This window comes from Linepithema humile, chromosome 2, assembly GCF_040581485.1.
Source record: "Linepithema humile isolate Giens D197 chromosome 2, Lhum_UNIL_v1.0, whole genome shotgun sequence".
Lineage (NCBI taxonomy): Eukaryota > Metazoa > Arthropoda > Insecta > Hymenoptera > Formicidae > Linepithema > Linepithema humile.
The window spans coordinates 31,481,293-31,507,213 of record NC_090129.1 but is presented as its reverse complement, the minus strand read 5'-3'; the positions used below and the strand labels follow the sequence as shown (position 1 = coordinate 31,507,213).

Genomic DNA, 25,921 nt, shown 5'->3' with positions numbered 1-25,921 from the left:
AATAAATCAGAGCTGGCTGCTAACATAACGTTCTTTATTTCAAAAATATACCGAAAATTTTTAGAAATGTCTGGAATTTGAGGATACGATTGACTGATACAATTTGCTGTAACACTGTCATATCTTATATATTAAAAATTATTCTATATTTATAATAAAGGAGATAATTCAATTATGAACTAAGATTTAAATAAGAGCTACCGATATTAGACCGCATATTTAAATCACCTTTTCAGAAATGTCAGTACTGAAACTTTTTGTAAAATGTTTATAAGTAAAAACACAAATTTTTTTATAACTTTCATAACAAAGATTCGTTAACTTATTTAAGTGTTTCTTAAATCTACTCTTGTCATTTATTTTTTTATCAGAAAATGAGACATATACCGAGAAGAAGTGGTAACTCTACCTACATTTTCACAAATAAAAAATTGAATAAACAAATAAACAAAAACCAATAAAAATAAAAATAAAAACAGGCTATAAGCTGTCAAACACATATCATAAAGTAAGTTTACTGCAGCAATGAGGAATTTATGCATCTATTTAAAGAATCTAATAAGCATAAAAAACCTATTAATCTTTCACGGACTGCGGAGGTGAGAGAAAATTTTATTATTCATCATAGAAAATACAGCAATCACAAAACATCGCTTTATAGCACTCAAAATTTAAATAGCTGTACTTGTTTTATTGTTATTTGCCTATCTTGATAAAACTCCAACACCTCTTCTTGGAGAATATAACATGAATATAACGTGACGATAAAAGGATTATATTTTCCCTCGGCAACTTTCAAGCTTTCACGGCTAGACGATGCGAGACATTATTGCCATAGCGCGAAGGACGGTTACAACAGTTTCATGGATGATACCGGCGGTATCGGCTTAACGTTGGTAGCATCGCGACCACGACAGTACCCGGCGCGTCCCTCGACCGTTCTAAATTGCTCGGAAGAACGGGGCTTAATAACGAATTCTAAACACAGTAGAATACAACGCAAAACGCTATTTTATGCAAAACGACGCGGCGAAAAAGGGAACGAGGAGAAAACGGCGGCGTAAGGATAAAGCTCGGATTTTTATTCATGCAGCCGTCGTGTCGCCATATTTTTATGCACCGAGTAACAGCGGCCCAAGAGATTAATGGGACTCGACCGGCGTTAAACGTCTTTCAAACCCGCGGCTGTTATTCTTAAAGCGCGCGACGTTAGCGACAATTTTTATTTCCTCGGTCGTCCTGTGTTGAATAACGGTTCTGCGCCGACTGATTAATTAGCAACCTTTGATTGGAAAAAAATGGAAACATAAAAATGGCATTTTGCACAAAAAATGTGCAGAAAATTTATATTATTTTCAACTAACTTAAAAGTTAAATTATGACAGAATTTTTTTGTCGGCTGCGATACACAACTCTATAGAATTGTCGGAAAATATCGCAAAATAATTCACTAACATGCGGGCCAAAAATTTTTCGCAAAAAACAATAAAAAATATCCAATATATATATTTCTCTTTTACGAGTAACAGTTCTGTTTTATATATTCTTGTTATATTGTTTTATTTATTAAACATTTAAATACATGTCTATTGCAATAGCAATATCATTCATGCTATTTCACAAACAGCTTTAATATTAAAATATTACATATCTAAAATCAGTTACGTATTTACATTAATAAGAGAATACCGTAATAATGTTCAGTTGGAATTAATATTATTCATTTCTCATGAAATGCGACAAAAGGACGATTCTTGAAATGGATATGGAACAAGTGCGGCTGCATTAATGTCTCATGTGACCATAATCTCATGAGACAGATCATCGATTCTCTTTCTTGCAAACATGAAGCAGTTAAATAAACTACAGAAGCAAAAATACACTTCTAATATTACAAACGAATTTAATCATTGAATATTCACGCACAGGATATTATTTTAGTATCGGTGGCACAATCACAACCACATTTTGCGCCAACTGACGCAAATAATGCTTGATATTGAGTGCAACGTATCGTTAAATTTTGATGAACGATAACATACATATGCCCATTTATCGCCATACGTAAGTAAACATTCATCATGTGTGCACATTGCTGCTGTTTACTATCAATTATCGCCGTAGTACATATGTAATTATGTCGTGTTGTTATTGTAATTATATCTACACAAATCACTTTAATTATATATATTGTACTCGCGCTTATGACATATTAATTTGCGTAAAATATTATTGTAAGATAATAATGTGATAAATAATTTTCAAATCATGCTTTTTCCTTAAACCAAACATTAAATAAAATCTTAAATAACAAATATCATCACCAAACATTTACGAATTGTAACATTTTAATTTGTTTTATATTCTAAACTATAGGAAATAGAAGATCGGACCATAGGACCTCATTGGCAGAGTATCGGAAGATCTTTCAATCCCTCCTGACGGTTTTTCAAAATTCGTAAATTTTTTAAAATAATTTAGAGTGTTGAGGATTATGGGTCGTTACCATTTTTTGTTTGAAACCGAGTACCTACGTCGATGCGTCTCGTTGAGACAAGCAACTTTGATCCTATAAACATATAGCGGACAACGAATATTTACAGAGTTATCGCTTTTTTTCGTTGTTGATTTTTTTATCGGTGCCTGTAACTCGAAAACTATAGGAGATAGAAGATCGGACCATAGGACCTTATTGGCGGGGTATCGAAAGATCTTTCAATCCCTCCGAGCGGTTTTTCGAAATTCGTAAATTTTTAAAAATAATTTGGGGTGTTGGGGGTTATGGGTCGTTACCACTTTCTGTTTGAAACCGAGTACCTACGTCGATGCGTCTCGTTGAAACAAGCAACTTTGGTCCTATAAACATATAGCGGACAACGAATATTTACGGAGTTATAGCTCATTTTCGTCGCCGATTTTTTGGTTATCGGGGCCTAAAACTCGGAAACTATAGGAGATAGAAGATCGGACCATAGGACTTTATTGGCAGGGTATCGAGAGATCTTTCAATCCTTCCAGGCGGTTTTTCGAAATTCGTAAATTTTTAAAAATAATTTGGGTTGTTGGGGGTTAAGGGTCGTTACCATTTTTTGTTTGAAACCGAGTACCTACGTCGATGCGTCTCGTTGAGAGAAGCAACTTTGGTCCTATAAACATATAGCGGAGAACGAATATTTACGGAGTTCTTTTTTGTCGCCGATTTTTTGGTTATCGGGGCCTAAAACTCGGAAACTATAATCTAAAGAAATGGAATTTGTTTTAATATGTAGTAAAATATTTCAAAAAAATTCAGAAATTATTAATAGACAAAAAAATTCTCAATATTCTTCATTTAGTTGGAGAAGTGACACGTTCAAGCGCTTTCTCAATTAGTGGACAGCGTTGCATTTCTCTCTTCTCCTCTTTCTTTTTGTTACAAATAATGATGAATAATGCTATTTAGACATAACGCATTCTATTTTCAAAAATGCTTTCGCAAAATATATTCAATGAATATTAAGTCATATTGGATGCTCACAGTGCACATTCAATCGAGAAGAAATACGTGCGCGATGAAAGGAGGAATTGAAGATCTAGAGCTCTTTTGAGCCATCTCTGGATGGCCAACGGCGATAAACGTCGACCGCGATAAATCATCCGGCCACGTACTGAAGCATTAATACGCGCGCGATTTCGCATAGCATCGGAACATTATTATGCGAGATAAAAGAGGTGGATAAAAGTGTGTTCCACGCTATCGCGTTTACTTTCCCTATCGAATCATTCCACCCTAAAACGATCACTTTTCAGAGCGGAAAAATATTTATTCTAACGTTTTGTTGTGGAATAATTTTGTTATAAGAGAGATATTATCCGTCCTTTTTCTAATATGTGATTGTATTATATTGATTGCATAATGTAATTCAGTTTTAATGAATCAAATTATGTATTTACGCATACTTATAAATTGTATGCGACTCTCTTTTGGCTGTAACTTCAATGAGATTTTATTCTAGCAAGTTTTAAATTTTATTACTATATTATTAATGTGACATAAACATTATTAAATTTATATTAAGTAATAAAAATCTCAAGATTTAAGCTTATTCCGAGGGATTTATTCGATATTACCAATGTTTTACGCGATGGAAAGCATTTTATGAGAGATTATGATAAAGAAAATATAAAATGTCGACACGAAGGAACAATGTAGAACATTTATCGCAAAGCATTTATCATTAGCTATAATACATTTTAGCGTGCCGACTTTCTCGCGCGAACATATTGCATGGAATCTTAGTTCCAGAATAAATTACATATACTTGAAAATACAATGTACGTGACGACTGAAACATAAATTACGTTACAAATCGGAAATTGTTAAACCCTTTTATACGCTTAAGTGGCAATCGTTCGTAAATATAAGCTAATACAATCGTTAACTTATATTCGATAACCAATACTAAAACAAAAATAAATGTCACTTTAGATATTAATAAAATATACATGAGCACGAAGCGAAACAAATCGCGTCAAATATATCTCAAAAAAGGATTTCTCTATAATAGTGAACTCGTCGAAACAATTCGAAAGAAAGAAATAACGCGACCGCCGTGTAGATTGCTTGCCTATAATCCACGTTATAAACGGGAGAACACACATCGGTTGGCGATAGCCAAAAAGTAGCGGTGGTCCGCGATGCTATCGCATTTTCATGGCGGTAAAACCTCGAAACGAAATCTAGAGTAAGTTTCTTGCTCGCGGGTCACGCGGGTGCGAAAACTTCGAACCGCGGAAACTTTATTTTCTCCATTGAGATTGCCGGCAGATATTGCCTCTACGTGGGGCGGCCACTCTGCCGTGATTTTGCGGCAGTTGTGAAAACTGAGACTTTGCTATCGATCAAACTAAGCGTGATGGCGAATCTATTTAAAATAAATCCCACTGCTAAAGGAAGTTCTATAACGCAGCTGATATTCGCAGAATAATAATTTGGTCGAAAAATAAATCAATCAATAAGAGACAATTGAGCACAAATCGATATATGTTGCGCTTTGCGGTAGTTTTTAGCAAATTATTTAGCAAAGCACATATGAATAAAAAATTATCGCCTATTTTTAAAAATTTATTTCTCATTCGCATTTTATTGTAGACATTTAATTGTCGAAGAAGTATCTCACGTTCAGGGTTGCTTTAGTTTTATTACTTTTTATTTACTTATTTAGCTTTATCTTCTAATGTGATTCTGATTAAGAATTAGGAAATTAAATCTTTTCCTAATTATTAATTTATATTTTTTTAAATCAAGAACTCAAGCAAAATAATGAATTTAAAAAGCGAAAAAATAAATTTGGAAGATGTAGCGCCAGCGAATGTGGAAGTATTCCCCAGGTTGCATGCTAGATTCTCGTCAAGTTCGTGATACGTATCATAAATGATACTTCGCGCAACGTACAAGGGTGGAAAAGCTCTTATCAACGGGAGACAGCATCCGGCGGGAAGTGGCACGTCGTGCGCATTCAGATGACGCAGTCCGTCTTCGGATAGACGTGGACCGATGGCCAAAGAGGGAATGACTGCGTGATGCGGTGGAAGCCACTGCGGCGGGACTCTCCGAGCGGCGTATTAGGAGAGTCGCTATGAAGGATATGAAGGTACGATGCTCCCGGGCGCGCCACAACTTATCTCCGCTGAGGTGGGGCCCGATGGGGGCGCGGATAAGTCGCGTACACGGCGAGAATGGCGCGAATGAAATAAATAAGAGTCAACGACAAAAAAAGGGGACAAAAAGAGAGAGAGAGAGAGAGAGAAAGAGAGCGCGCGCGCGATGGCGACGATACGTCGGATAAGAAAGAGAAAGAGAGCGGGAGTAAGGAAGGCGTCGCGCGTTCGCCGCGCGACGCAAGATGAAATGGAATTTCTGTCGGTCGGGTTAGATAAACAGCCGCAATTTCGCTCACGCGACAGAAACCAACCCGAAAGACGACGACGCGACGCACGTTTCCTTTGCCATCCTCCCCCCCCCCCCCCCCCCCGTCGTGTGCGAGTTTCCCCTTTTTCGCAGGACTCTTATTTTCGGAGCCCCGCCGTCCCTTTTGTTCCGCTTAGAGTGCAACTGCTCGTACAGTCCTCCGCGCTTTATCTTCCGTTACATCGCCGCTTTTATTGCGATCGACTCGACCGATTCCTCCCCGTTTCCTCTTCCTTATTTTCCCTTTCCCGTATCGTTGATTCTGTCGCCGCTGAAAAGTAGCGTAGTTACTGCGCGCAACGTTCCACTGTATCTATGGCGCACATATATTTATTCCTCTCCGAACGCCGACTTCATGTTACCATTTGATATTTTCCTCCCATTTTCCTCAATCTCCTATTCCTTCCCGTCTCTCCTGTTTCGTTTGGCAGATCCTTTCTGCATCCCTACTTGTACATTTCTTTATACAGGTGCTATCCTTATTCAATGGGATATTTGCAATTGACTTTCAATTCGCTTCTCGCACGCTCCAGGTTTTCGCGAGTGACGTGGTAATGCTCGAAATTTGAAATTCGGATTTAAAATACCTAATTTCTCAGTATGCTCATTTTGGAACAAGATAACTTGAGAAACGAGATAATATAAAAATTATCTATTTAGCGTTACACGTTAAAGTAAATAAATTCCTTTTATAAATTTCTCAGGAAGTAACATTCAAAGGTTTTCATCGTAAGATTTACAATTAGATTAAATATACGTTTCATTGATTGGCAAGCAAAAATGTTGTTTTTTTTTTTCGTAATGTTTGTTCCACTATCAAAAATCTTTTATTTTTTTTAAGTGATTTACTTTCGGTAATCTTTTACGACTAATTATTCAGCTTCTTAACTTTCATCATTCTTCTATCTTGATTTAATTATTCTATTAGCTTTCGTGATTATTCTCGTAGCTTTACGCGTCTCTCATGTCTGTCTTCCTGTCAATCGTACTTTGTCTTTCGCATATTTCTCATTGCTCTCGTATCCTCCTATGTCCTGATTTATACTCTCCATTGATCTTTTTCACTTGCAAAGTCTCACCTTTCATTTCTCGCGTTTTTATTTCTGCTGTTTTTTCTTTGTTCCTCATGTTTGCATCCCGCTCTCTGGCTCTTGTCTTTTTTTCTCGATATTATTGATTTGCACGTCCGTCATAAATTGTTAGCTATTATATCCGAGTGATGAAATAATTCAATGCATTTATGGCTTCTTCCGCACCGAGCGATGCATCTCCGTTCGACAAATTCTTATTTGCTGAAAGCTTGTCTGGATTTCTGCAAAATCTTTGCCACGACGTTAAGCAAAAGCATTTGTTACGAAACTCGTAAAGCAATCGGATTCGAATTTGTTCCCCCCCCCCCCTCCTCCGCTCCCTTCCCCCGTATGGCGAATCCACGGTCTAGCCGTATCTTTAATATGCCCGGAAGCGAGATATCGATATCTTCGAACGAACGACTACGTGATTTGTTTGAAAATAGCAAGTATATCGGCTTCGGTGGTAGCGATCTCTATGTTCCGCGGTAACCCCCTGTTCGAGGTGTCTCGTACGTTTCCACGTTCCGTTCTTCCTGCTCGAGCGCTCAACGTGACGTATAATGCGCTCCCTCGCCTTGCCGCCGTCGCGTTGCACCCCTATACACTCCCACGCGTTTGTACTTTTCCGCGTTTCCTGCCTCCGTCACCGTCTCTGGTGTCGATCGGAATCTTTCTCAGCGATTTACATCCCGCCGCGAACAATCGCTCCTCGCGACACCAGAATCCGCGCGCGTATTTACGTCTTCGCTATGCCGCGACACATGTACGGCCTTGGTTTTTGTTTCCGGCTGCGCGCCCGCATAGCTATCTCCGCTCACGCGTGTACGTGAATGCACGCGAAAGCCGCCGCTGCACGCGGTATTTGTCGGGGAATGGCAGGTCGGGGAACGGATTTCCACGCTCGAGCGTTCCGCCGCACGATGGATGCATCGACGGATGGCATCGTTCTGCCATTCCATTCTCGCGCGTTTTGTTTTGAAATCATCCGATTATTAGAGAGACTCGTTAAACAGGTATGAATGGTGGTGATAAAGTTTCTCTGTGGAATATAAAAAGAATGTGTGATAGTTTCGAAAATAATTTATTCGTTATTTTGTATATAAAAGTTATTATTTTTTCATTTAAAAAAGAAAATTTGTCATTTCTTTCGTTGATTCTATTTTACATTACTTTCTGCTTCCGTTTTTGTCTCTCGCTCTCTAATAATCGTACGTCACATCACGCGCACGGCAATAAATATATATTTCTCAAACCCGCAAAGAACCTGTAACCAAAATAGTGTCAACGTCCAATTTTCCTTCGCGGCCCGAATGCAGATCTCGTACGAGGCACTTCCGGATGCCGAGCATCATCTGATGTGTACCTACTACGTGTGAGACCACCAAAGATGCATCGTGTGCCCGTGGGAAAAAGTTGGTGGATAAAGCGTGATCTCCGTATGACTTCCGAGTAAACGTTATGGCGACCGGTTTATGGGATCGTATTGTTCTTTATAGTGCTTGCGCGTACGCTCGTCAACTTTCTTTCGTCAACACAGGATGAGCCGTTTATCAGACACGTATTTGTCGTTGCATGTAACCGCGCGCTTCACTAGACACTCAAAAAGCTTCCCTTATGCGCGACTGCACCGCGAATGTTTATCTTACTTGTGTAAATATTAGCGACAAAAAAATATGCAGAAATAAATTCTTCGATTCTATTTTGTACGATTAAAATTCTGCATGAAATAAAACTTTCATAATTAGTATATAAAACTTAAAAACGTAATTTTTACTTTTTCTTTTAGAGAAATAAAAATCAATTTTTTGATGAAATAATAAATTTATCAATATTGCGCGGTCAAATGACAATTCGAGATTTCAAAGACAGCCGCGCCAATCCGAATTAACGTCTTTCGCAAAACGTGACTCATTGCGCCTGGAGAAAAAGCGCTACTCAGCCTTGATGTACTTTCGCTCGGGGCCGGAATTTCCACCTCGCCACACAACGAAAACTTCGTTGCTCGTGGAAACTTCAGAGGTCGTCGCGGGCCACCAGGAACTTCGCATCAGGCGAAGCCCGCAGGAACTTTCACGGTCGGTCCACGTATCCGCGGTTGAATCACCCGTCCATTCGTTAGCCAACTCCGTTTTCTCTCGCGTCCCATCCCCGCAGTGCTCCTCTAACGCGTCCTTACGAAAAAGCTTCCTGTGTTTCGAGTAAACGTTTTTACGGCGGACAGCTGTCCCGAGGTTGATTAACTTGCACGACCGCTCACTGCAAATCGAAACCGCGAACACATCGCAGCTCCGACCAGTTGACCAGTTTCGCTGCCAACAAGCAGTGAGCTCGGGTCGATCTAAAAAATTGATCGTATTTCGGCAAAGCGCAATGAAATAAATCTCGCGATTCTTGTTCTCAATTGGAGCATTTGTCAGCGATACATTTAAAAATTTATTACATAGATATCTAAGTCTATAATTTGTTGAAAGACATTAGAAATCTATCATTAATAAAAGAATAACATCGTATTTTTATCTACTTACTTAATATACGAGTTTTAGCATGTTATTGTTATTTATCAGCTGTACCGCTTGTGTGTACTTCTTTTACTTGAAGATAAAAGTGAATCTAAAATCATAGAAGCGTTGAAAACGCTCGCGTTATATTTTATTCAACACTTGCCAAGACAAAGAACTTTATTAGCGTCGCGGCTTGCCAGGACAAAGGATTTTATTAGCGTAGTTGTCATGCATTATCGCTGTGAATGTTAATAAATTATTCGCGAATGATAAAGCACGGCGCGCTATCGTTTGTGCGTCTGAGGCTCGAATTACCGCGATCAAGGCGTTTCTTTATCCAAGCTTCCTTTGTCGTTAGTTGAAATCGCGCCCGCCGGGTTTCCAATACGGGACTCTCCGAGACATTTCATTCCTAGCGCGATTTCATTATTCACCCGCATTCTTCATCCCTGACGCCGTCTTTGAACAAATTCACCGTGAGAGATCAGAGCCGAATGCACGCTTAATGAATCGTTTATGAATCAAGGCTCCGATTCGGCAATGTTTTTTCAGGCAGCGGTTCTGCGCTTCAACAAGAAAATCCCCTGAATACTTTATCCGGCATTACGGTATAACAAGGTGGTCTTTTATCCTGATTAAAAAAGGGGGACGTCAGTTTTCCACGAAGTAGAGCAAATTGAGGAATTATTTATTCTCTCTCTCTCTCTTTCTCTCTCTTTCTCTTTTTTTCTCTATAAATCCGCGCGCGCACGCGTTCGCTACAACAGTTCGCCAAATTTGTGTTTCTCGAAGAAATAAATAAAATCATCTTTATTATGCAAAGTGGCGGATGAGATATATCAAGCAAATTACAGAGTTCTTTTTTTATTTGTCACAGTTATAAATATTTTATAAATCCCGAAATGTGTTAAATGATGTGGCGAATTGGTGATAACATTAACGCTAAATTAAATAAAAAGAACTAAAAAAGTGCCCCGTCGACAAATTCGGTGAATGCAAATTGACTCGTAAATGCAAATATCCGTCTCGCTTGTCGCAGCAACAATAAAGACACAAATGAAATTTTTCCATCTCTCGTGGGGCTGCCATTCGTTGAACTGCCGGCTAACAAAACCTGCTGCGCGCCAGCGCAGATCCATCTTCCGTGTTTCAAAAAAGACACTGCACTACATAAATATCGAGAATAAAAAGTCAACTGCAATAATCGACTCGCGAAACAGAATATAGCTTTCATCGCCGCACGGCGGCGATACAAACACGAATGAAATTTTTTACCGAGTTGTTTTCCAGTTGATTAACGAAAACATGCGCGCATTAAAACCCTGCCTGGCGAACCTGCATCGCAAACGTGCCACGTGAAACGAGGTTAATCTGATTACGGATCGCGATCTACGGTGCAAGGAGCGAGCTCGTTGCCGGAGGAAAACCGCCGGTATTCTTAATTGAGGCCAGTGCGGAGTGGCGTGGTAAGGGGGTAAGGGGGGCAAGGGGAGGGGGAATGAGATCACAAGCGGAGCTTGCAAATCTGATGCGGACGGATGGGACGATCAGTTTGGCGATGCTGGCAATTAGCGTAACGCAATTTCGCGCGCGGCCTTCGATCGCGCGCGGAGCGATCGCGGATATACTCGCTCTCTGTAAGCTGTAATCAAATAGCGCGCGTTGCGTCCGCGCGGCGGGGAATCAACGCTATAAACTAATGCCCGCCTGTGCCGGAGACACAGCCAACGCGATTATCCTCGGCTCCATAACCGGAAGGCGAGAGCCGTCGGGAATCCGATTAGAGTGTTCTAAGCGTGATCCGCCGGGAACAGGTGTCTTCGAGCGTAATGATTTATAAATGACGGCGAAACGGCCGAGCGCCCAACTATTATTTGATGGAAACAGCTTATGTAATGCGATATCCTCGAGAATGCAATACCTTGGGTCTTAAGACAATTCGAACGGTTTCGAGTATTTTCATTTTTCGGTTTCAAGCAAGAGGATTCAAACTCATTCGCAACATGATAATAAGATATATACAAAAGTATATAACATAATTAATTCTTTGAATCTCGATATATCATATACAACATAGACTTGAAACGATATTAAATCTTAGAGACTCTTTCTCTTTATATGCTTATTTATTTTTTTTTAATTAAATCATTATTTTATAAATGTATAATACTGAGTAATTTCTTTTTACAGTGCAATCTGATCTAAATCCGGGACTCGAAAAAGATTGAATAGATTTATATAAAAATAAAAACAAACCAAACCTGTGCCAAGACAACGACTTTTCTATATCGCCTTTTTACGTTATCTTTTCGTGAAAGATAAATACTGCAATAAGAATTTGAAATGCAAAAATTTTATATTACACGATACACATATATTAGGTAACGTTTGCAAAGGAATCGCGGCTAAATGATCGCAGTTCGAATAATCTAACGAAAAGAACAGCGCGTGTGTCCCCGTTCCAGCGCGGATATTCGGATATGATACAAGATTACACGAGCTCCAGGAGTACAGGAATACTACGCGAGATTCGAAGTCGAATTGTCGACTTCGGCGATGCGCAGCGACCCAGATTCTCGCGCTTCCAGCGTGCACGGCATCGCTCAAAGTTCGCAAAAATCGCAAGCAGGAAGCGACGGAATACGAGAGGCGTTACTTCGTCGACGTTTGCGGGCTTTGCGATCGACATGGCGACATCAATGATAACTGCGCGTTTGCTAGGTGAGAAAAAGATACGGACGCGTTCCTCAAGAGCACGAGGGCGTTTCTGAACTTCCGTCGCATTTGTCGCTCGCGTAATGGCCGTCCTCACCCGAGTTCCTATGAGTACGTGTGTATCCCTCTATTCCTCGCTTTTTCACAGGATTTACATGTTGTTATGTTCGCACTTTCGTCGCGCGCTATCTTTGCCTTCACAATTCGCCGCGCGAGGTTTCCTCCCCCGAGCGAAATTGAAATTTCCACAGTGCGGATATAAACGTCGGGCCCTGGCTGGCATTCCATTTGCATATATTTATTACGTGTGAGGGGTTGGATATAAATAAACGTAGATATTTGCCTCAATTTATCTACGTTTTTATGAAATTCCGTACTAAATTCCGTAAATAAAAATACGTAACTGCATATAAAATAAAACAACAGATATATCTGCCAATCTGTCTCTTTTTTATAACCCTCTTTTTGTGTGTATTTAATAAATTTAATTTTTCGTCTACCATAATTTAATTTGAGAAGATTGTGTTAAATAATTGAGAAAACTCCGGATTAAATATTTCTAGATTATGATAGATAATTCATGCCAATTACATTCGTTACTTTTTCATTTAATTAAATGTTGAACTTTAAATTCGTAAAAAAATTAACGATTTATTTATACAATATAAAATGATATTTTCTTCTTTCAAAATCCCGCTGTATATATGTGTTGATAGTAAAGTAGTCAATATTCTCTAATTTTAACAAATACCATTTTAGAACCATTTAAGTAATATTTTAGCAAAACAATCCTTATACATTATTTTACAAATATTATTCGATAACCTTGATTAACTACTCTTATCATATCTGTCTGCAAATTAATAGCAGAATTAACTCGTTATCGACATTTAATTTAATACATTTTTAATATACTGGTAACATTATTCTTAGTACTTTGCTATTTTTAATTCATCATCTTATATTTAATGATTTCTTATTGTCAAGCAGCTTCTAATATAACTGACTTCTAATATAACTGACGGTAAAATTAAGTAAGTAATTAGACACTGACACTGCAGGATAAATGAGATAATACCATATATGTACTTCTAATAATAAAATTAAAAAAGTAATAATATTGATGAAATAATAAAAATCTTGATTTTTCATTTATTTTTTGATAACTATTAAATGGAACTAAATGATAACGTTTACTTACAACGCACATGATTTTTTTCATGCAAATATTATACACCACATTTATACTAACATATCTGATAAATCTACGATGAAAACGCGTTTAAATGACGTTAAAGAAATCAGGTCGACGAATAATTAACCCGCGAACCGGATCACATTCATAGCGGACGGAGAAAAAATGGCGTCGACAGCGTCTTCGATAAACCACGGGCAGCCGAAATTTTCACATCTTAATTGCGGTGAAATGGTGTGTAATGACGTGAAATATTGCCTAGAAAAAGATGCTGACTCTTATTACGGCCGAGCGGGCGCCAAACCTTTTAATCTGAAGCCTCCCGGCCCCGCACCTGCAGAAAAATGCTGACCCGTCAGTTCCACTGCCAATCTGTTACGGTCGCGAGAGAGTATTCTCGCGTGCACCTTTTTTTTTATTCTCCCTCGCGCTTTTCTTCGCCACTGCCTAACATCACCACTTCCTGACACAACGACTCGAGGTTTCATACGCGATTTTTTTCTTGTCGACTTTTTTTTATGTAATGTAGATTTTTAATACATGAAAAAAGTCAGAGATAATTCCTGCGAAATCAATAAACAAAATATTGCCAACAATTCGTTAACTAAATTTCAATCAATTTTGTCAGTTTGTTAATCTCTTTTTTTTTTTTTTTTTTTTTTTTTTTGACAAATTAAATTAAAAGTTTAATCTTCAAAATTAAATTCAAAAATTATTTTAGAGTACGATTTATACTGTATTTCTTTTTTCCTTTATTTCTATTATTGTGAGTTTCCTGCAAATCACATTGTATCTGCATAATATAAAATGTACATTGGTAAATTAGATAGTCAATGAGAAAACTAAACTCTCAATTTCTGCACCGTCAAGTACAAAAGGAAGAAAGGAGCCAGGAAATTTACGCGTTGTCTTTGCTCGCAAAATTCTCGCAAAGGCGACGAAACTCGGGCTTGTTGCCAATTAAGCGCGGACCATTCATTAGTGGGTAACGAGTCACGGCTTTATTTTAATCTCAAACAATGGTCAAAAGCTTCGACAGGCCTCGACGCCGCGCTTTATTTCGCGCGACACTTTGTTTCATCGTCGCGCCGCTTTTACGCGCCCGTTAGTTAACGTCCTTATTTATTCACCCGTCATAATTATAACGCCCCCATCGTGTTTAATGGGATGAAATTCGCAGTGAAATGTCGCGCCTATGCGCAGTGCGGCGCTTTGAAAATTCATTTTGCAGCGAGTATACAAATGGTAGCATCCGCAAGCATTTCAACTTGACGCATTAATTCGAAAATCACGGATGACTGATCAACCCTGACGAGCGGAGTCACCAAAGCGCAGATCAGTTTTATAATAAACCACAAAAATAGAATCAATATTATTCAGCTTATTCGGTGAACTGAAAAAAAAATTTTTATAAATGCAAAATTTCACACACAGGCGTTACAAACATAGAATAAAATAAAACGTTTCCGAGATGGAATTGATCTAAATATTTGTAAAATTTGCATTCAATCTGACATCACAAGAATATCAATATTTATTATTTTTTAATAATGCTGAGAAATGTTTATTAAATAAACACTTTTTAACAATTTTATTATAATAATTTAATTTGTAATAGAAAAATATTCTACGAATCTTAATGACAATAATCTCAATTATTTAATTAACAATTATTATTATTCTATTAATCATTCATAAAAGTAATTGCAAATAGGATTATTATATATATATATATATATCCAGCATTTTATAATATAATTATACATAAATAAAACATCATTTTTAATAAAGTCTCAATTCTTAGACCGATTTTTGAAAAAAGCTCTAGTGTCACACATTTATTCCCATATCGCAATTACCCCGATTGACCCCGTGCTATAACCATCGGTCAGAGGGTTCAGGAGGATACAAGGAGGGTGCATGATGCGCGCGGCAGGGCCGTAGCGTCGAGATGGGCGCGAAGGGGCGCAGGCGCCGAGTCCAGGAGCGGTCGTCAGTCGTCGACGGAAGCTGAAACGCGCGGCTTCGGGGCCGCCGTAAACGCAAAACGGTAACGGTAGCCCACGACATCAGCATAGATGTATGCACTTCGCGCGCGCCAATTATTGACGAGGACCGGTGTTCCGAGTACGCGATAACAGTTCGCCCACGCGACGAAACGGATGTAACGGGCGGATAATGCCGAGATACGAACTGGATGAATGTTTTTTGGTCGCGCAGTGTCGTAGATAAGACTGAATATCAGAATCCAGAATAGAACTTGCAGTTGAGTGTGTAACTACGTACTGAAGTGAGTATCAAAATTCAATTTTTACATGATTTCTTTATAAACTACGTCATATATAAAAATTTTTGGCTATTAAAAATAATATTATATAGAGAAAATAAAAAGATATTATGTATACGAGTTACTTTGACTTTTGTAAATTCAAGAACCAGTGAGAATAGAGATAAATCTATTTAAAACAAATTAAAACATTAATTGAATAGAAAAAACGGAGTTTATACATAAAATATTTCTATCTATATATATAACTAAGCTTTTTGTTTTGAATTAATATTCTTTGAATTGACATATTTAATAATTTTTTAATTATTATAAGAAAATTGTTTTAAAACTTTGTACTAAACGTTAAAAATATAAAAAGCGATGTTTTCAACTTTTTTTTGTTTAGTAATTGCATTGTCAAGAGTACGTTATATTTAATATTTTCATCAAATACAGTATCTCTATACTTTATGGCGCTTGTTTGCGCACTACACGTGATAACCTACGTATTTATATCTATAGCATCAAAATATGAACGGCCAGATAGAAATCATGAAACCTGATGAGTATTGCGACGATGCCAAACGAGAGTTATAGAGTTCGCTTATCAATTCACGATAATCAACGACCATGATATTTTATTTAATAACGTTCGCAGAATATTAATTCCACGAGCGTATATAAATTCCTCGCTTTTCTGGTGATAAGCTACCGGCCTTCGCTATAGTTGATAAATCCATTAAGGTCGATAAATCAAGTGGAATAAATATATCTACGCGGAAGTCACGATGAAAATGTTGATAAAACATTAATTTCTATCAAACCTTGCAATTTTTATCAAACGTTAAAACGCCAGATTAAATTTTATTTTGTTTTTGTCGAGATGTAAGGTTTATTAATGATTTAAATAACACCGATTGTCCTAAATCTTGATGTAAAATTTAATTTCGATAGCATAAACTGTATGATACGCCCGCAGCATCGTAGGAAATATCATCAAAGTTCGTTATTTAGATAAGGATCACAGTATTGAGCCTTGCCTACTGTATTGTGCCGTTACTGGTGCCGACCATATCTAGAATCTAATCAGTTCATTCGATTTCCTAGTGTATGAATTGCGGTAACGGCAACCACTGCCTGCTGTGAAATACGCCTGACCACAAGTACGGCGTAACTACTGCCCGACATAACTTTAGGTAAATTTCTTCTTTTAAAGGAAGTTTATTTCTACTCGCGAAATTTGCAAATTCGAACATTCCTATCAATTCGCATAAACTTCTATTATTTAATTCTATTATTTAAACTTCTATTATGTAGATATTATTTAATGGATTTTAATAAAATAAAGGTGTGTGTGTGTATGTGTGTGTGTGTGAGAGAGAAATTCTATAAATTTAATGCCTAAAATTTAATTATAAAATCTAATTCTAATATAATAGCTTTGAAATATTATTCGAACTATAAATCGTGTTTATTTATTAATAGATACAATATTTAAAATATAGGTTTTGTTTATTTTAATTAATTATTTTCTATACTGCATTTTTATTAACGCTAATGTTATTAGAGTAGATATTATTATTTGATTACTAATAAACTTTCAGCATTAATTAAATAGTAAAAATTTTTTAGCAGATTAACGAGGTATTCTATTTAATATTACCATCGCATGCTTTGACATTTAGGGATTATAAACAATGGAATATTTTATGCAACTATTAAATTTTAGAAAATTTGTTAAAAATAAAAAGAAAAAAAGATACTAACATTTGCATAAATGTGGAATGACTTAATTAATAATTTGTTACCAATAAATACAAATATAATAACTATAGATATAACAAGTATGAAATATTTGTTGACTGTATTAATTATCTAGAATTCACAATATTTAACTGGACAATTATTAGTTAGTTAATAATGCTATTAACTGTGTAATTGCAGTAATTACAATATAGGCAGTAATTAACTAACAGCATTAGTTGTTTTACAACTATTTATAATAATCAATGTAATAATACATTTTGAAAGAAAGATAAATAAAGAAATAATAGCTTCTAAATAAGTTAAAATATAATCTGTGATTATTGAAGCTGCGATAAGCAAATTACGGCACAAGCTCTAAAAGGGCTAGAAGCTTTTAAAGGATTAATCTTCCAACCTATAATTAGTTGTAGCGTAGCGCAACTTCCGTATATGTTTTGGTTTATATTTGTTTTGCTTGCCGTGTACTTCATCAGACTTGTTACGACACCGCAATTACGTACTAACACAAACTTTATAACCAGTTACCGAAAACTGAAATGGTTAGGAAATATAATGACACGGTCACTTCATTCGCAGTAATTACTGTTCAGTCAAATCACAGCATTGTGAAATCTATTAAGTTTCACCCAACAAATACGCGGGTATCAATATTTATTTAATCGATGAGTTGAAGAAGCTAGATTTTAAACTATTATAACTCTTCGAATCTTCTCCTTTTATCCACAGATTATTTGACCAATTTAAAATTGACGTTTTCTCAACAAAACGTTAAGAAACCAATCATTCTCAAGTAACAAGTACGGAAAAAGCAAACTTTGTTGAGACTCAATTGCGGAAATATAAATAGAGTGAATTGTATTCTTTATTGAATTTTAAAGCGGACACATTATTTTAACAAACTTATACTTTAAAATTATTTATAAAGATATTTTTGAAAATATGAGATTAATATTTCTGCTGAATAAAAATTGATTTAAAATTAATGAAAAAGGAGTGATTTGATGAAACGATTTTTTGTTTACTCCCTGCTTTGATTTCATTAATAATAGTAACTCGAAAAGACGACACAAATCCTCTCACGTAATAAATGATGTGTCCTAGCTGCGAATAAAATTAGCTTACGTGCACTTCGAGAACATTAGTCACAGACGATATTAAAAAGAACTTATCTTCTTGAGAAACTCGATTTTCATGGACGACGAATTATCGTCATTTCATTGCAGTTAAAGGACACTTAGCGTATGAATGCACGAGAGATGAAATATGAATACGTATCTTTGCCAAAAAAGAACAGATCCTGTATAATGTTACGCAAACATACCTACATAATGGTACGCAAACTTTTCTAATTCATTTAAATATTCACACGCATGATGCACAAATGTAATTGTGCTTCTCGCAATTAATCCTAGTAATTATTTTAATTCAATAAAAGTACTTTATCAATATTTTAATTTGTCATTGTAAATTCTTACTCGTCTGATTTTCCGTTAATAAAACAAGTGGTAATAAGACAAATTTAAAGAAATTGGAATTGAAAAAAGTGGACCACTTAGAGACATCTCGTGAAAGAGTCGATTGGCACAGAAAAGACTCGGTTCTTTATTCGGCTGCATAAAGAAGCCACCGAGATATATCATTCTAGTCGTTCAATTTAATAACGTCAGTCTGACACCCTATACGTGACCGGATTTCTATTCTATAAGTTGTAGGACGAAGAAGGTAAAGTTCTCAACTTTCGTGGCGCGGACGCGGACGTCGCGCTCGTCTTTTCATTAATCCGCGGATACGAGTTTAATCCTTGAGAGCTTTAAGTCCGCGGGATATATTACGGAAATGTCAACGTGACAGCTTTTTAATTGTACGTCTGATAATAAGAGTAATTAAAAGATACGATGCGAAAACATACTGTAATTTACATTCATTAGCACACATAGAAAACCTTTCTCGTAATCATAACTTTATACTTTTAATTAAGTTAAAGATTTTTGTAAACGTTGTGAATTTTTATGTGTGCAATACTTACAAAATATTGCGCTGAGAAAAAAAACCGCAAATTGTCCTTTTTAACTTGTCGCTCTTCGTACGCAACTAACGAAAGAATAGAATGTATACTATTTTCTATCCTGCAATCGTATAAATAATTACATTATTCAATTAATTAATTCAAATAAATAAATATGATATTATACCAACAGATGTTTAAAAACTTGAAAATAAGATTTTTGAGAAGCGTAAATTCTTTTATTATTTCTTTCCTTCGTTCGTGACCGTGCATCTCATCAAGAATTTTCCGTTGGTCTTCCATTATGCGAAGGTCAGCGACCTGAATACCGCTTACCGAGAAAAGCTTCGAACACTCGGAGGAAACCGCCCGGTGGCAAAACAACGCGTGGTCACGCGATTCCGCAAATCTTCGCGCGACTTTTTTCCTTTGAATCAGTCGAGGAGCGGAGGAAGGGGATGAGGCGGAAGGGCGCAGCTGGTGCTTACGGGGCGAAGAAAATTTGAATAAAACCTGCGACGAATAGGACTTTGCCTTATCCCATCCCTGCCCTTTTCTCCCCGCCGCGTTTCGCTCCTTCGCGTCGGAAAGAAATGCAGGTTCCACCGGTGAGAACTCGTAAAAAAGCGCGGTCGGAATCCGCGCAGTCTCTCGACATCTCGACATCTGCGGACTGAATGGTCGTTCCGATCCCTCTCTTTTTTTCCACTCCCACGCTACTTTTTACTTTTCCACTGCAAATCGGTCTCAATCATTTGCGAAACGATTTGCAAATTCCTCGGCCGTCGTCCTTTGCGCGCCACTCGCACGAATGTTCACGCTGCCGCGACGAATATTCGTCCTAGATCGTTCGGAATTGTTAAAAGCCATTTTACCAGTGGCGTTATTCCCCGTTATTGCGCGAATGCAGAACGCAACATGCCTACGCGGGAAATTACGCGTTTTATCCGAGACAAAGGGACGAGATTGAAGTGACGGATGCTGCGAGCGAGGGATGCGAAGCGAGTTTAATGCAACTGGCATGCCTTCTCTTGGAGGAAGCGTTTAATAGCGTTCATATGCATTGCGCAGTCGGTGAGCTTACTGCGAAACGTAATGGCAACGGTCTTTCGTAACTATCGATACCGCGTCGCGATATAGTTCCCTTCCGCAATTTTGCCGAGTGAAAATCCATTTACGCGTAATCGAGATGAGGATACAAATGGAATACAAATATTCGTCGTAAATATTCGTCGCAAAGAAATATAATGTACAACAATAAAAAAGATATTTATTATTAATTGCACTTTTCCACGATGATTGCAGAGGGTAACAGAATGAAAGAATTGAATAGAGCTGGAAAATAGCTGACGCCATATCTCCAGCAGCATCGATTCTGCGAGCACCCATTATCCACACGCCCGTTGTTATCCGTTACACAAACCGTGGTAATACTTCGAACAAATATTTGCCATTCGACTTTCGTTTGTAGTTATTCTTTGTAAAATACACAAGATCCGATCTTAAACAAAACATTTATTTTAGCGGGAAAATCCAGATTTTATTTTCAGCAACTTCCCCCGCTGGGAAAAATTTTATTCTTCTAATGCTATCCGGCTAGTCTATCGAGCAGCACCCGCTGAAAATAATCCGGGGGGACTTTGCTTTTCATCGCTACAAAATTACACCCTGAGAGAATACGTTTATTTTGTCCCAATATTTGCGCGCAAAGATGCTGTACGTTGCGATAATGCGGAAGCTCATACATAAATAATTAGTTTGCTGAGTAAATCCAGATTACAATTTTAACCGATAAGATTGTGGCAGCCCTCTCCTTCCTCTCCGCGCTTAACCGAAAAATTTAATCTTCGAAGAGACTGATGTCTTTTCTTCTCATGATCGTCGTCCCATCAGCTTGAGTGAAAATCAACTTGCGCCGTAAGAATAAGCCATAAGTGCAGCTTCATTCCATTCGCGCCATTTTCGGAAGCGCGCTACAAGACCGCAACGCTGCAATTGCGCGTAGTGGATATTTTACTTGCATGGGCAACTATGCAACGCGCGTTCCAACAGACACCCTCAGCCGTCGTATCGCCCTCAAAGCGCCTACTTCGTTTACCCAACAAACCACGAAGTGGAATATTCTGTCGCGGGCACCATTTTCCCTCGCCTTCCTCACGCCCTATTTCCGGCTACTTCTTTCATTATTCTTGGCATATTCTGAAAATGTCTTCAAGGCAGCGGGAGCGATTATAATTTTTTAGCCGCGTGAAAAGCGCTCTCTAAAGTTTAATTATAGTGAAGTTAGAGTTGCACACGTGCGTAAAATAATTAGCATACGCGTTGCGGCAAAGTTAATTTTGTACATGGGCTTTTAATTGGGCCACATAGTTACATAAAAAAAAGCGGTCCTTGGACCATTATGTTTATTTTCCGGAGAAACATAAATTTTTCTAATTATAATTTTCTTTTCAAGTAAAATTAAAATGTAGTTAGAATAAAACTGAAGTAAAGATAAACTATTGTAAAATTCACATGTAGAATTAAATATACGCAAATTCTTGACTTGAAAGAAATAAATAAATGCGAGAAACATTGAAACTGTTATGTAACTTTAGAAACTGTTACATAAAATTTATCGATACTCGTTTTTAATGTCGCGACATCGCAATTTCTCACGTTCTTTAATATTATTGCAGATTTTATGCAAGACTTCTAACTTTCGTTCATTTTCATAATCAAGTTACACTCATCGCGGAGAACACCTGTGAATGCCATTTATTCGATACTGGTTTCCATTGTCTTTCACAAAAGATCTCGAGCTCGTTTATCCCGCGAAGCGAAATATTCCATCTCTTCCATTTTACAAGACTTTCCCGGCCCATAGCTGGCGGCAACTTTTTATTGCTCCAGCTGTTGCTTAAGATGAATTTTAATCCGGTACTATGTCTGTTAACATGATTAACGTGCAGAATTTCGCAGTAGTATCTCTGCAAATCTAATTACCGGCGAAGTTGCATAGAAATGAATCCGGGCGCTGCATGAAATAGCGCGATGTCTGCCAGCAGCAAGTCGTTAATTGCACGTTGATTTTTGTTGACATTTATTTTCGTCGTGCATTTCGCGGTAATACATTATGTGAACGGCAAATGAGAACATAGTAGAATATGATATCAAACCACTGCTCGCGTAATAAAAATCTCGGACGGGAATTCATTAGATGTTAAAAAATTCCAGCTTTTAGTTGCCGCGACGGCGTTGCAGCGAAATGTCGCAACATTACAAGCCGCTATCACGCAAAGCTTCCGTATGTAGAGCATTCATCTGCGCTCTCGCCAATCTGCTCGCAAACTGTCATTTTCGAGTCAGCTGCCAGCCATCCCGTACACTCGATCGAAGATCTAAGTTGAGCTTCCAACTTGTCGATCCGCTATAAGCGCGAAGCCGACCGCCGCAACTATGCAGCCAAGGCAGTGACACGACGGAGTTTCCAGCGGACACTCGCCCATCATTCTCGCCGAACGACTCCTCGTTTGTCCAATATCCCGCGAAGTGGAATATTCCATTTCCCGTCTCTCTCTCTCTCCCGCAGCCTCGTTTCGTCCGCGCGCGCGGACCCGTGGAATAACCGAGGTCATTTCCTGCACGCGGTCTCGCATCGCACCTTGGCGCACACGCCGCGCAGTTATCGCCCGACACTCGAGAGCCGAGGATCCTAACACTTTGCTGGATTTCGATGGCCGCTCATCTTGTTTTCCGAGTTTCTTGAGTGATCCCTTCGACATCTCGAGCCGGCCGAATTCGAACGAAACTACGAACACTGCCATATGCGGAGTTCCCACTTTTCGCGCCGAGTGTGCCACTCTTCGTTGTCTCATCCGTCGTGGAAATTGCGTTCGTCGGAAATCGCTTCCGGCGAAAATTCGTCGCCTTGTTCGAGAAGTTAGGATCAGCGTCAGTGCTGAACGACTTTTGAACGTTTACAGCACACTTGTGGAGATTCTGTTCTTTTGTAAAAAATTTTTTTTCTTTTCTCTTCCTTTCTCTTTAGTTCTTTTCAATTCCTTTTTTTAATTTTAATTAGATAGTGCGATTTACGAATCATTTACGATTATATTTTTAAAAACAGTTTTTAATCGAATTATTTATTTGATGTCACAGCTATATCAAAGAATAAAAAATTTACTAATTTAAGAAATGGAAATTTCACCATTGCCTAAACGATGCTTTTTCCATTTTTAATTAAACGCAGAAGCGTTCGACTCACGGCACACTCGTAGATCCTGTCACTTTATAAACCAAGGGATTTGCCTCATCTAATCTGTAGTTTCAATAATAGCGAGCATTCCCGCGTAAAAAATGTAGTTTGTTACATCAGAGAAACAATTTTGTTTCAAGCGGCTTACCTACCTACTCTCTTGGAACACTCGATATTTTTTTATTATACAACAAGTTATAAATCGGTATTATTTACAACATACAGAAATTCGAGGCACGAATTGGCCCCATGGTACGCTACAGTAACGTGGCGAATAGTACAAATTTGATTTTTATTGCAAAATCCATCATCGATCATCCATTTGCATCGTTCAATCCGCTCAAATCTTGCTTTTATTTCAGTAGCACTAATTATTTCACCGCTTTTTGCAAAAAAAATTTGCAATTTTATGTAAAATCAAAAGCAAGATAATTAGTGTTTTAAAAAAGTTTTTGCTATCAATTAATTCTACACAGAGTATGAAAAACAAAGCTTCTCAAAGGGAAATTGCATCGCAGCATGCCGTCTCGTTAGCTTTACTGATAAAAACCGATAGATGCCGATGCATTTTCATTAATGATAATGATATGATACGAAAATTACTTGATATCTAAAAATACTATATGATACTTATTAAAACATCACCGATCACTGCTAATAATTAATTAATCGATGTCAATTTAAATTAAGAAATAAGGCAAATATTCGTAAAAGAATTTTTAATTAATAAATGAGAAATATTTGCTAAAAAAATTATAGTTTATAATGTTGCACGAGAAATAAATGTATCTTTTCGTTACTCGCAACGGAAAGAGATATAATTTTTGATATCAACATATAATTAAAAGATTGCGTTTGTCCCACATCTACGAAGAGAATGTTAATTAATACATTCACAATATACCACTTGAATATAATAATTTGATGAAGCAGATAGAGAAAATGTGTCCGTGTTGTTATCGCTTATAAACTCGCTGATGACACATACAAACGTTGGGCATGCAAATGGACTTATCAATTCGATCCATCTATTACATCAAGACACAAAAGCGAATCGGCTCTAAAGACCACGTGTGTGCGCACACGCCGAGTCACAAGCTCGACCCCGTACCGGTGATCCTCATCGACCATTTGATTATCATAAATAGCATCTGCAGCGAGAATCGCGTTCTCCATGGGTAGACAGTTCATGCCATAAGCGCGATAACGCGAGGCGGAATATCGGTAAAAGTGTATCTATCTGGCTTAGAACGATTTAATTTCGAGATAATGTCACTACCAATATTCTCCGCCACCCTCATTTTACGACTGCAGCATGCTACAAAATTTTTTTCAAATCAACAATAGTATTTTTAACCAAATTAAGAATCCATATTATTCACTTAAATTTGTTGGCTTAAAAATAACTCGTAATATTAGTGTTAAAAATAAATTATGTCAAATATAATTATTTATACATTCAATTTGTACACGCAATTATTAATGAGGAATGCAAATTATATATTTAATTAAATTATACACGGCGGCTAAAAGCGCGGTATTAATTTCGGATTAAATGTGACAAAATAACTATTATAATTTTTAGCATTTTTACTTTGTAAGAAATATCGTCGGCCCCTCCATCCAACTTGTTTCGCAAGAAAAATCCACTTGGCGTTTATGGAGGCATATACATTGTGTATGGCCGCATTTTTTTCGTCCAATCCTAATCCTCAAGACGGAAACGGCGCATTACACAGTATCAACCGTTACATAAAACTAGAAAGAGGTAGTTGTAGCGTTGAATCGGGTCACGGGCTATTTGCTAGCAGGATTTTCGGTGACGACCGGTCGAGCTTGCAAAATAGCCTGATGTTTTCTTTCAAAGTACAGCAATGCCGGGTGAATGAGATTAAACGGGAAATCGGATTTACGTTAAAAACCGGCGATACCAAAGACGTAGTGATTACACGTGGTAAGAGCAAATGTCATTTGATAAATGCAAGAGATAAATTGCAATATGCAAGAGAATAATTGAAGAATAACGAATTAACTTAAATCTTTTGTCAATAAATTATTTTAAGATTGGCGCGCAACAGTAGCGTATCAGTACTGCAATTCCAAGAGAGAAAAAAAAGGCAGAGAGAATCAGTAAATACATTTAATTCAGTTCGCAACAGAGACAACAACAGTGCTGAAGTAGTTGATGTTATTTTTTCGACACAACTCA

At 37.5% G+C, this 25,921-nt stretch overlaps 2 protein-coding genes across 12 annotated transcripts in view; one reads left to right on the top strand and one right to left on the bottom strand.

The window, feature by feature from the left end:
• Positions 1-25,921, bottom strand: part of LOC105671611 (uncharacterized) — a 149,362-nt gene that overhangs the window by 23,657 nt on the left and 99,784 nt on the right. The gene's annotated exons all lie outside the window — the stretch shown is intronic.
• LOC105671620 (neuronal growth regulator 1-like) overlaps positions 1-25,921 on the top strand; it is a 225,160-nt gene that overhangs the window by 107,824 nt on the left and 91,415 nt on the right. The window contains exon 1 of one of the 2 annotated variants that reach the window (XM_067350200.1): positions 14,725-15,724. The exons of the other annotated variant lie outside the window; for it this stretch is intronic. The gene's annotated coding sequence lies outside the window, so the exon portion shown is untranslated. Of the gene's footprint in view, positions 1-14,724; positions 15,725-25,921 lie in introns of those variants that run through there. 2 annotated transcript variants of the gene reach the window in all.